Raw genomic sequence first — 13,005 nt, 5'->3', positions numbered from 1 at the left:
CTGGGCTTAGAAGCCAGTCAGGCCTTGATATTCACCTTGGTTTGGCTACTTCCTAGGTAAGAGACTGGGGCCTCAGTTTCTTCATCAGTAAAATGGGTACAACAATGCGTATTTCACAGATAACATGTGAAAATATCTCACCCAGTGTCTGCATAGGGTATCGCTCGGTAAATGTTAATTGAGAAAAGAAAGATTCTCAGGTCTTGAGATGATAACTTGTAGAGAGTCATCAAGTCTGAAAATGTATTAAGTGCCTTAATTTTTTTTTTTAATTGATATCTGGTCTTCTTTTTTCTTTTGCAAGGAAGCTTTAATCTTTATAACTTAATTTATTTAATGTCTTAGGCCAGGCTGTGTGTGGCATGCAGGATCTTAGCTCCCCGACTAGGGATTGAATCTGTACTCAGTGGTTAAGGGAGAAGTCTTAACCACTGGACCACCAGGGAAGACCCAAGGTCCTAATTCTTGAAAACCTTTAAAATGACCTAAAACTAAGCTTGGTACTCACTCACCTTGCAGACCTTGTTGGGCTTTGCCCAGTTTAGTACTTTATGAGACTTCAGTCAGGTTGTGCTTTGAGATGCTGGTGAACCCTGAATTTATTTAATTGTGAAATAAAACAAACTACCCAGCTGATAAGACAAGGGCAGGAGTGCTTGGATGGGGCAGCTCCTGCAGGCTTTTCTTCATATTTTTTAAAATACAGGTTTGAAACCAAGTCCTCAGGATGAGACCAGGAGGGAAGCACAGGAAGCTGAGACACTGGGCTCTTTAGCTGCTGAATTGGGACCAGACCAGGCAGGCCCAGGGAGGAGGGGACCCAGGTGGAAGCAGGATACAGATTTGTTCAGATGTCCCTGTGAACTGGGCCTTAGGAAGCCTGATCATGTGCAGTGCCCGCACTCAGGTTGTCCCATCTTGCTTCAGATCTTTCCTAGTCACTGGCTGGGATAGTGAGCAAACATTTTCACTTCTCTGAACCTCAGTTTTTCCATCTGTAAACCGGGATGACAGAATCAATTATTAGTATAGGATATTTGTGAGATTTCACTGAGATAGTTCACATAACTTGTCTAGCATGGAGGCTGGCTTTCTGTAAGGGTTAATAGTTGTTATACTGTTTTGGGTGTGTCAGATCTTATCATTCTGTGATGAATTCTGCTACTCCATATTCCTAGTCTTGTTATTCTGCTATTGTTTATTCTTTCCTCTGGGAGTTAGACTTAAGAGCAGGAATAGAGATGCAGATGTAAAGAATGGGCATGTGAACGGAGGGGAAGGAAAGGGTGGGATGAATTGGGAGAGTAGCATTGACATTTATACCCTACCAAGCAGAAAATATATAGCTAGTGGGGAGCTGTTGTATAGCACAGAGAGGTCAGCTTGGTGCTCTGTGATGACCTAGAGGGGTGAGATGGGAGAGTGGTGATGGAAGGGAGGCTCAAGAGGGAAGGGACATGTGTACATGCAGAGCGGATTCACTTTGTTATGCAGCAGAAACAGCAACAACAAGAAGAGAGTACAGGCCTTTTAGAGAATGGAGGGTTGGATTCTTACCACTTTTGGTGGCAGGAATTGGCATTACTTGTGCTTCCAAGGGGAACTCAGCAGAGAAGGGACTCCAGGAGGGTGTCCAGGACAGCTCTTCTCACATACGAATGTGCCCCAGAGTCACCTGTGGGGAAGATCTGACTTGGCATGTCTGCTGTGGGGCCTGAGGCTCCACATTTTGCAGAAGCTCCTGGATGATGAGATGCTGCTGGTCCAGGGAAGCTACCATCCCATCTATCTACCCTTAGATAGGCCTGTATTTGAAGAAAGGTAGAAACTTTATTTTTAATGTAATTCCCATATTGTTCAAATTTGTTAGAAGAATGTTTTATTTTTGTTGAAAAACAAAAACAAAAAGCCCCAAAGAAATGTTTTTAAAGCCTAAATTGAAGCATCATGTTGTAGCGGTAAAGTTAGGACATCAGTAAGAAATGTTCTCTGATTCCCAGATTAGCTAGTGATATTAAGAAAGTCACTTGGCTTCTCTGACCTAAGGTTTATTATCTGTAAAAAGCAGGGATTAGAGGTCTTACTATGGGATCTGTGGATAGAATTTAGCAGATCGGTTTTCATCTTTTTTTCCCTACTAACTTCTAATGAAATTTAACATTATCTGCCTTTATATAGGCAATAAACCACAGGACGCTTAGCAATACCTGTGGCAGTATTGACAAGAGAAGCACAGATATTTATACATCACATTAGAGCTGTACCAGTTATTCTGACACACTTTGAAGATCTTGATGTATTTTGAAATAGTCCCACTTGCCATCACTGCAAAATTGTGGGAGATACTAGACCTACTACTCAACCTTGTCATTTCTAAGATATATTATACATTTGTTTAAAAAATATTTTGATAACTTCCAGTATTATTGGTTTCTTTCATAATCCTATGAATATAATTTATGCAATTAAAAGCATTACTCTGAGAAACAGGTCCATGGCTTCACTGGTCTGCAAAACACATGCCCTAGACCAGATGATTTCTTCAATCCCTGGTCCTTGGGGAAGATGATGGTTGTGTCCAGGCAGCCTGGGTTTTCTGTTAACTTGTTCCCACCTGGATTGCTTGTAATGTGGTCCTTCTCTACTTGTGTGTTTCAACCAGCCCACGTACTCAGTGACATCTTCTGCTGGGACCATGCCAGTCCTCCACTTATGAGGAAGCCCGACCTACCCACAGCTGTAGCTGGCTGCAGGGATTGGCCTAGGTGAGGCCTAGGTGACCTCACCCTGACCGCGGTGAGGTCAGGGCACTGGCTGGCCTTGGGGCTGAACGGGAACTCTCTGGGCCTTTGTGTGTGTGGTAGGCACTTCCCTGCTGCCTAGCATGGCCATTTTCTCAATGAACCACAACTTTTTCTTGGCTCTCACCTTATGTTCCTTGGTCTGGTCATGTTTCTTTTCATCATGTTCCATTCTGGGATTAGCCAGTTATGTGTGAAGAGCAAGCGGTATTGCAGGAGGATGGGGAAACGTGGACTCTGAGCCGCCGCAGCTCCAGCCCTGCTGTGGTTGTTTCTGGCGAAAGCGAGTGTAAGGCCAGGTCTCCAGCAAGCCCTGCTGCAGGGCAGGAGGGCACGAGGTTGCTGTCACCTTCTGGGGCCAGGGCCGAGTGGACCATTGCAGCCTGTTTAGCCACATGTGTTTGCAATTAGTGGTAGGTGCCTGGTACTGTGGTTCTCAAAGATGTTCAGTGGTTCCCAATATGTAGGAAGATGATTGTACCTCCTCTTTCATCGTTGAGGCAGGTTGTAGATTTCTTTTCAAAGATCCCTCTGATGAAGTGGGGTGAGCACACCACTGGACACCCGGGAGCAGAGCTGCTCGCAGAGGTTTTCTGCCCACCTCGCAGCTTCTGCCGGAGCTCCATGTGGCTCTGATCTGCGTGTGTGGGCGGGGTCCACAAGGCATGTGTGCGGCTCCTACACCCAGTGTGATGCAAGAAACAGTGATCTGGGAATTCTTTGTGCTGTTAGGAATGGATTAGATGAAATAAAGAAGTAAAAGTGCCATATGAAAGCAAAGTGTTAGTGTTGCGGAGAGTGTATGCATGTGTACAAGGAAACTGATTCAAGCCATAAATGAGGAATCACGTTTAATGCTGCTGATAACAACATCCTCATGTAAATACCATCTGATAGGCCCGAGTTATATCTGCTGTTATGCCAAGAAAGGGGATCTTTGTGTTCTCAAAGGCCTGGAGCGACTGGGTGACAGGCTGGGGAGTGGTGGAGGGCAGTGTGATGTGTGGGGAAAGTGTGGGCTTTCGATTCAGAGATGCTGGAGTTCAAATGCCACCCCCAGCACAGGTGCCTGGCTCCAAGCTATAAACCCTTTGAGAGACCTCTCTTCCAGATGGGATGGTAGTGCTTACCCTTTGGAGTTGGTTTTAGCAAAGGATGTGCTGTCTACACCCCCCAAACAATTGCTGCTGTCTATCACTCCCACCACCCTCTCCACAGATGAGCAGTGCCTCTGTCACATCACATTTAGCCAATCCCTGCCCAGCACAGGGACAGACAAGTGGCAGCTGCTCACTGGCAGCTTATCCCAGGTGGGCAGCTGTCAGGAGGGAAGGGGATTTGTAACCATGTGCTGATGCTTCTTCCCAGCTCCACTTTGATCCCTGCTCAGCCAAAGAGGCTGCCTTTGAGTCATTCTCTGGGCTCTCTTACCTCTGGGGGTGCCGAGGGGCCAGATGGGTATACTTGTTCTCTTTCTTCGGCTGCCAGCCTCTCTGGACACGTGGACACGCCGACAGAAAGACAGACTCCAGACCACATTGCCCCAGGAGGTGGTGACTAGGAAGTGCTGGTGGGCTGGGCTGACCCATCATCTAGAGACCCCTGAGTCAGATGATCTTCGAGCAGGCTGGGTGGTCTCCTGCTTAAGGGCAGAAAGGCTAGGCTTCTTGGCAGCCTCCAGGTATATGACAGAGGGCAGGCAGGAGTCCACGTGCTCTCACCAGGACATGGGTGCTAGGAGTTGAGACAGTGTCGGGGCTTCCTTGGATGCAGCCGCTGCTCTAGCATCCACTGTTTACCCTCAGCATCTGGCAGTGTGAATTCTCAACAAGCTGTGCTGTGCTTAGTCACTCAGTCATGTCTGACCCTTTGCGACCTCATGGACTGTAGCCCGCCAGGCTCTTCTGTCCATGGGGATTCTCCAGGCAAGAACACTGGAGTGGGTTGCCATGCCCTCCTCTCTCAACAAGCTATTGGCAACTAATGAATGGATGAGTGACGGGATGAATAGAAGGAAAGCATGGGCACCGTTCAACCCAGGTGGCTGGGGGTACCTTCTCTCACTTCCACATTTGGTCTCTCATCATCCCCTCAAAGCATGCCCCTTGAATGGCTCCCACTGTGCTGGATGCCAAAGGGGGACCAAGATGACCAAGCATCTCTGTCCCTTGAGTGCCAGCACCGTGTTCATGGTGTGTGCCTGCACCCAACATGCTTCGTTGGACCACTGGCACTTGGCAAGCATTGAACTGAATTGAATTTACACTGTAGCTGAGGGGCTGATGGGAAAAGATGCTTGTGAAGAATCATCTGCTCAGATTAATTTACCAAGAGACCTTACCTCCACCATCCTTTCTGCCCTGGGCTCTGCTAGGAAAAATCTGTGATAAGCTGTGTTCTCCTTGGAACCAGGGCTTTGTTTCTCTGCCCTGGGAGGGACTGGCTGTCAGGGATCCGCCTGTAGCCAGGGTCAGCTCCTCGCACAACTCCAAGGGGCGCCATTCAATTGTGCGGCCCTGCCATTGGCATCCTCTGGAGCCCAACAAGCAGCAGGAGGCTCCTATTTGTCTTGGAAACAGAGGTGCATGCTTGGGGAAGGGTCCCCGGGCCATCTCCTTGGGGGCTGGCAGGGAAAGGACATTCACAGGATTCCTTCCCTCCAGAGGGCCTCAGACATCAGACTGGATGTTAAGGACTGACCTCCCATTCCCCTCGGCTTGTCGGAGCTGGGCCAGAGGGGAGATGGGGACAGCCAGTGCTGGGCCCTGCCCCAGGCAGCCAGCATCGACAGGCTCCAGGGGACGGCGGGCGGGTCGAGGCTGGGAGGCGGTGAGGCGTGGGGGACTTGTCAGTGTGAACTGACTTTCCTTCAAACTAAAACGTTTGCAGAAACCCAGCCAGAGTTGATTTATGAGCCCCACATATTTCATAGGTCTTAACACATCCCCCAGGAATCAATGAGGTCAGACAGAACAGACTTTGCATCCGGAATCAGTATGAAATTGGCATCTTCAACAGTTCCCGTGGGAAGCAGGGGATAATAATTTAAGGGAGATTATACTAATAATGCAAAGGCACAAAAATCCCAGACTTAGCTTCATTCCCATTGGGGAGAAAGACAAATCATCTGTTTTCTGCATCTGAGCTGGGTGAGGGGTGGCCACCTCTGCTGGGGCCACTGTGAGCAAAGTGAAGCATGATGGGATGCCGGCGCCATGGCGGACGATGAACTCAGTGCCAACAGCAGTGACCACAGCCTCCCGCACTGTGTCTGGTGCGTGCTCCATAACTGTGATAAATAGATATTTGTGATTATGTATTTAACATCTCTATGTCGAGCAGGAACTTTCTGTCCTGTTCACCTTGTATTTTTAGTGCTTGATAAATATTTGCTTAAAACTCAACATTCAAAAACCTAAGATTGTGGCGTCTGGTCCCATCACTTCATGGCAAATAGAAGGGGAAAAAGTAGAAGCAGTGACTGATTTTATTTTCTTAGGCTCCAAAATCACTGCGGAATGGTGGCTGCAGTCATGAAATTAAAAGACGCTTGCTCCTTGGAAGGAAAGCTGTGACAAACCTAGATAACGTATTAAAAAGTAAAAGCATCACATTACTTACAAAGGTCCGTGTAGTCAAAACTATGGTTTTTCTGGTAATCATGTATAGATGTGAGAGTTGGACCATAAAGAAGGCTGAGCACTGAAGAACTGATGCTTTTGAACTGTGGTGCTGGAGAAGACTCTTGAGAGTTTCTTCAACTGCAAGGAGATCAAACCAGTCATTCCTAAAGGAGATCAACCCTGAATATTCATTGGGAGGACTGATGTTGAAGCTGAAGCTGCAAGACTTGGCCACCTGATGCAAAGAGCCAACTCATTGGAAAAGACCCTGATGCTGGGAAAGATTGAAGGCAAAAGGAGAAGAGGGCACCAGAGGATGAGATGGCTAGATAGCATCACAACTCAATGAACATAAATTTGAGCAAATTCCAGGAGATAGTGAAGGATAGAGGAACCTGGCATGCTGCAGTCCATGGGGTCTGAAAGAGTCAGACACAACTTAGTGACTGAACAATAGCAACAAAATATTTGTTTAATAAGCAGAATTATGTATAGAGGTGAATTGTATTTACTAATAGGTATAGAGGTGAATTGTATTTATAGAGTCAAATGAGCCAGAGAAATTGATTACTTCTCAATAAATAATAAATTAACCACAAGGGTTAACTTATTATCATTAATGGACTTTATTCATGTATCATTTTCATGTGGGAGCTGTGCTGTGCACAGAAAGGTAAATCAGGCATCATTGCTGCTCTGGAGAGTTCTGTTCTCTTGCCAGGAGTTGGGGTAGGTTGGCAGGAGGTAGGGAACCAACACATACACAATTACAGCTCAAGGAAATGGGACAGCAGTCAAAACAGATATGAGATCCTCTGTTGGCCCTGGCTGGAGTGGTTGCAGAATCCTTCCACAAGGACAGGTGTTACACATCTGTGCATTTATTTGATTAAACAGGTATTCACTGAGTATGTCTCTGTGTTAGATATTGCCAAGTTCTGAGAGGAGATCTAAAGAAGAATAAGACTCAGTCCCTGCCCTCAGGATCTCACAGCTGAGCAGATGTGAGTGGGAGTTGGGGAGGGGTGGATACATGTAACTCATCAGAGTCTTTCCGTGAGCTTGAGTGTGGTGAGAGCAGTATGGGCAAGTGCTGTAGGACTGCCCACAAGGAATAGGGATTCTGCTCTGGCAATGGATTGTTATTGTATAGTCACTAAGTCACTAACTCTTCTGTGATCCCATGGAGTGTAGCCTGCCAGGCTTCTCTGTCCATGGGAGTCTCCAGGCAAGAATACTGGAGTGAGTGCCATTTCCTTCTCCAGGATATCTTCCCGACTAAGGAAGTGAACCCATATCTCCTGCTTGGCAGGTGGATTCTTTATTACTGAGCTACCTGGGAAGCCCCTGGCAATGAATACAATGGCCTTTGAGTCGATCTTTGGAGGCTTGCGTAGGATTTTCGTGTGGAGATGGGGAAGGGCTTTCCGAGTTGAGGGAACAGCCTGGACGAAGACATGGAGGCAGGAAACTTCTTGATATGTTGAAGAATACTGCTGAGGGACAGCCTTGGTCATGAGCCCATTGGTCACTTGCCCATTTGTGATACCCAGTGCATGGCTGCTGCATGGAAATAAGGTGGGGCAGGGGAACAGGCAAAGAGTGACAGATGAGGCTAAGATATTTGGCAGGAACTATCATGTATGCCATGATAATCTTGGGCTTTGTTCTATGAACACTGGTTTTTAAGTGGAGGATTAGTGTCTTGATACCTATTTGAAGAAGATTCCTGGCTTAGGAGGCCAGTGGACTGGAGTCTTGATTTAATCTCATTATTGCACAAGCCCGGGGTAGAAGGTGTCGTGGCTCCTGAACCTTCTCTTTCTAGGCTCCATTTCCCTGTCTACACAATGGGGCTGGACCACAGTCTCCAAGGCTCCCTCCAGCCCTGACTGCTCTGGATGTGGACATGATTGTGACAACTAAGTGGAGACTAGCTTCTTGAGGCAGGTAGACTTAGAGGTGGTATCTTTTCATTGGAGGCAGTGATTTTACAGTGAGTCTGAACTTTGGGGGTTAATTATCGGACCACCTCCAATGATATCACCTCCATGCTCCACAGAGTCCTGGTTGGAGCCTTCTTTTTTTTTAATTAATTTAAGTGAAGTGAAGTCGCTCAGTCATGTCCGACTCTTTGCGGCCCCATGGACTGGGGGCCCACCAGGCTCCTCCATCCATGGATTTCTCCAGGCAAGAGTACTGGAGTGGGTTGCCATTTCCTTCTCCAGGGGATCTTCCCGACCCAGGGATCGAACCCGGGTCTCCCGCATTGTAGGCAGACGCTTTACCGTCTGAGCCACCAGGGAAGTCCAATTTATTTTAATTGGAGGCTAATTACTTTACAGTATTGTAGTAGTTTTTGCCATACATTGACATGAATCAGCCATGGGTGTACATGAGTACCCCATCCTGAACCCCCCTCCCACCTTCCTCCCCACCCCATCCCTCAGGGTTGTCCCAGTGCACCGGCTTTGAGTGCACTGTTTCATGCATCAAACTTGGGCTGGTGACCTACTTCACATATGGTAATATACATGTTTCAATGCTAGTCTCTCAAATCATCCCACCCTTACCTTCTCCCACAGAGTCCAAAAGTCTCTTCTTTATATCTGTGTCTTTTTTGCTATCTCACATATAGGGTCATTGTTGCCATCTTTCTAAATTCCATATGCATGTGTTAATATATTATATTGGTATTTTTCTTTCTGACTTAGCTCACTCTGTATAATAGGCTCCAGTTTCATCCACCTCATTAGAGGTGCATTAGAACTGATTCAAATGCATTCTTTTTAACAGCTGAGTAATATTCCATTGTGTATATGTACCCCAGCTTTCTTATCCATTCGTCTACCAATGGACATCTAGGTTGCTTCCATGTCCTAGCTGTTACAGTGCTGTGATCAACATTGGAGTACACTTTAACTGGAGTACAATTTCAGTTCTGGTTTTCTTGGTGTGTATGCCCAGCAGTGGGATTGCTGGGTCATAAGGCAGTTCTATTTCCAGTTTTTTAAGGACTCTCCACACTGTTCTTCATAGTGGCTGTACTAGTTTGCATTCCCACTGACAGTGTAAGAGGGTTCTCTTTTCTCTGCACCCTCTCCAGCATTTATTGCTTTTAGACTTTTCAATAGCAGCCATTCTGACCAGCATGAGATTGTATTTCATTGTGGTTTTGATTTGCATTTCTCTGATAATGAGTCATGTTGAGCATCTTTTCATGTGTCGTTAGCCATCTGTATGTCTTCTTTAGAGAAATGTCTGTTTAGTTCTTTGGCCCATTTTTTGATTGGGTTATTTATTTTTCTGGTATTGAGCTGCATGAGCTGCTGGTATATTTTTGAGATTAATTCTTTGTCAGTTGCTTTGTTTGCTATTATTTTCTCCCATTCTGAAGGCTGTCTTTTCACCTTATCCTTCGTTGTGCAAAAGCTTTTAAGTTTAATTAAGTCCCATTTGTTTATTTTTGCTTTTATTTCCATTCCTCTGGGAGGTGGGTCATAAAGGATCCTGCTGTGATGTATGTCAGAGAGTGTTTTGCCTATGTTTTCCTCTAGGAGTTTTATAGTTTCTGGTCATATGTTTAGATCTTTAATCCATTTTGAGTTTATTTTTGTGTATGGTGTTAGAAAGTGTTCTAGTTTCATTCTTTTACAGGTGGTTGACCAGTTTTCCTAGCACCACTTGTTAAAGAGATTATCCTTTCTCCATTGTATATTCTTGCCTCCTTTGCCAAAGATAAGGTGTCCATAGGTGTGTGGATTTATCTTTGGGCTTTCTATTTTGTTCCATTGATCTATATTTCTGTCTTTGTGTCAGTACCATACTATATTGATGACTGTAGCTTTGTAATATAGTCTGAAGTCAGGCAGGTTGATTCCTCCAGTTCCATTCTTCTTTCTCAAGATTGCTTTGGTTATTCGAGGTTTTTTGGATTTCCATACAAATTGTGAAATTATTTGTTCTAGTTCTGTGAAAAATACCGTTCTTAGTTAGATAGGGATTGCATTGAATCTATAGATTGCTTTGGGTAGTATACTCATTTTCACTATATTGATTCTTCTGATCCATGACCATGGTATTTTTATCCATCTATTTGTGTCATCTTTGATTTCTTTCATCAGTGTTTTATAATTTTCTATATATAGGTCTTTTGTTTCTCTAGGTAGATTCATTCCTAAGTATTTTATTCTTTTCATCACAACGGTGAGTGGAATTGTTTCCTTAATTTCTCTTTCTGTTTTCTCATTGTTAGTGTATAGGAATGCAAGGGATTTCTGTTTGTTAATTTTATATCCTGCAACTTTACTATATTCATTGATTAGCTTTAGTAATTTTCTGGTGGTGTCTTTAGGGTTTTCTATATAGAGGATCATGTCATCTGCAAACAATGAGAGTTTTACTTCTTCTTTTCCAATCTGGATTCCTTTTATTTCGTTTTCTTCTCTGATTGGTGTGGCTAAAACTTCCAAAACTATGCTGAATGGTAGTGGTGAGAATGGGCAGTGTTGTCTTTTTCCTGACTTTAGGGGAAATGCTTTCAATTTTTCACCATTGAGGATAATGTTTGCTGTGGGTTTATCATATACGGCTTTTATTATGTTGAGGTATGTTCCTTCTATGCCTACTTTCTGGAGGGTTTATAAATGGATGTTGAATTTTGTCAAAGGCTTTCTCTGCATCTATTGAGATAATCATATGGTTTTTATCTTTCAGTTTGTTAATGTGGTGTATCGCATTGATTGATTTGTGGATATTGAAGAATCCTTGAATCCCTGGGATAAAGCCCAGTTGGTCATGATGTATGATCTTTTTAATATGTTGTTGCATTCTGTATGCTAGAATTTTGTTGAGGATTTTTGCATCTATGTTTATCAGTGATATCGTGGAGCCTTCTTTTAAGCTTGAGGCAGAGATGAGTCCTTTTTGAGTACCTCCAGGAAAGGGTCATCAGTGGACGGTGATGAAATTGGCTTTGACTGTGATGATAGCACACGGCCTGGTTCTGTAAGAAATCTGGCATTGCCTTTGTAACACCTGGGGAGAGTCTGCAAGCAGCTGGAGCAAAACACAGATTCCTTACAGAGCCAAGACTCTTCTGAGATTGACCAATGGGCTAAGAATGTAAGAGTTCTACAATCACGCCTTTCAGGGAAATCCTCCCCTCCCCAGTTCTTCTAAACAGACCCTTTTAAAGGATCATCTCAATCTCATTCAGCTGCAGAGAGCAGGAGTTGGCCAGGGACCAGGTGGTGCTGGCCTGTGGTCTGATGGCCACTCACTGTGAGAAGCTCGATCCTGTGGTTACATCCTTAAGTGACTCCCTTTATTGTAATAATTCCCACTTGAACACTGCCTCTCCATTTTCCAAGTGCTTTCACATCCAATAACTCACTGAGTTCTCAAACAGACCAGTAGGCAGGCTTAGAATCATGTCCTCATTTCAGAAGGATGACTTTAAAGGGCTGCATGATTGTCGCAACATCTCACAGTTTGTCCATGGGAGAGGCCAACCAGAGTGTAGACTTGCTGATCTTCAGACCCAGCTCCTCCCATAAGATATATGCTGACTACGTTGGCCTCCTTTGTCTTCTCAAACAGAGCAGGCTCTTTCCTACCTCAGGGCCTTTACATTTGCAAATCCTTCTGTTTGGAACGCTTTCTAGCTCATTTCCCCTTTTCAGGCTTCAGCTCAGTAGATGTCTTCTTAACGAGCCCGTTCCTCTCCACCCTGTATGAAGTCACCCTGCTGTCATTCTGTCACAGGTCTTATCATTATCTGCTCTGAACTTGCTGTTGTGTTGTTGTTCAGTCAGTCGTGTCCAACTCTTTGTGACCCCGTGGACTACAGCACGCCAGGCTTCCCTGTCCTTCACCATTTCCTGGATTTTGCTCAAATTCATGTCCACTGAGTTGGTGATGCCATCCAACCATCTCATCCGCTGTCTTCCTGTTCTCCTGCCTTCAATCTTTCCCAGCGTCAGGGTCTTTTCCAGTGAGTCAGCTGTTCACATCAGATAGCCAAGTATTGGAGCTTTAGCTTCAGCATCAGTCCTTCCTATGAATATTCAGGGTTGATTTCCTCTATTCCTTTAGGATCTCCATGCAGTCCAAGGGACTCTCAAGAGTCTTCTCCAGCACTGCAGTTCAAAAGCATCAATTCTTCAGTGCTCAGCCTTTTTTATTGTCCAGCTCCCACATCCGTACATGACTACTGGAAAAACCAGAGCTTTGATTATACAGACCTTTGTAGGCAAAGTAATATCTCTGCTTTTTAATATGCTGTCTAGGTTTGTCATAGCTTTTCTTCCAAGGAGCAAGTGTCTTTTAATTTCATGGCTGCAACCACTGTCCTCATGATTTTTGAGCCCAAGAAAACAAAGTTCCTCACTGTTTTCACTGTTTTTCCATCTACTTGCCATGAAGTGATAAGACTGGATGCCATGATCTTCATTTTCTGAGTTTTAAGCCAGCTTTTTCACTCTCCTCTTTCAGAGGCTCTTTAATTATTTTTCACTTTCTGCCATAATGGTGGTGTTTTCTGCATATCTAAGGTTATTGATATTTCTTTTGCAATCTTG

The 13,005-nt window shown here is 44.9% G+C and overlaps 1 protein-coding gene across 3 annotated transcripts in view; it reads left to right on the top strand.

Moving 5' to 3' along the window:
- The window catches only part of FBLN5 (fibulin 5), a 93,055-nt gene that overhangs the window by 16,037 nt on the left and 64,013 nt on the right, over positions 1-13,005 (top strand). The gene's annotated exons all lie outside the window — the stretch shown is intronic.

This window comes from Bos mutus, chromosome 21 (assembly GCF_027580195.1).
Source record: "Bos mutus isolate GX-2022 chromosome 21, NWIPB_WYAK_1.1, whole genome shotgun sequence".
NCBI lineage: Eukaryota > Metazoa > Chordata > Mammalia > Artiodactyla > Bovidae > Bos > Bos mutus.
This window is presented reverse-complemented; position numbering and strand designations above follow the sequence as displayed.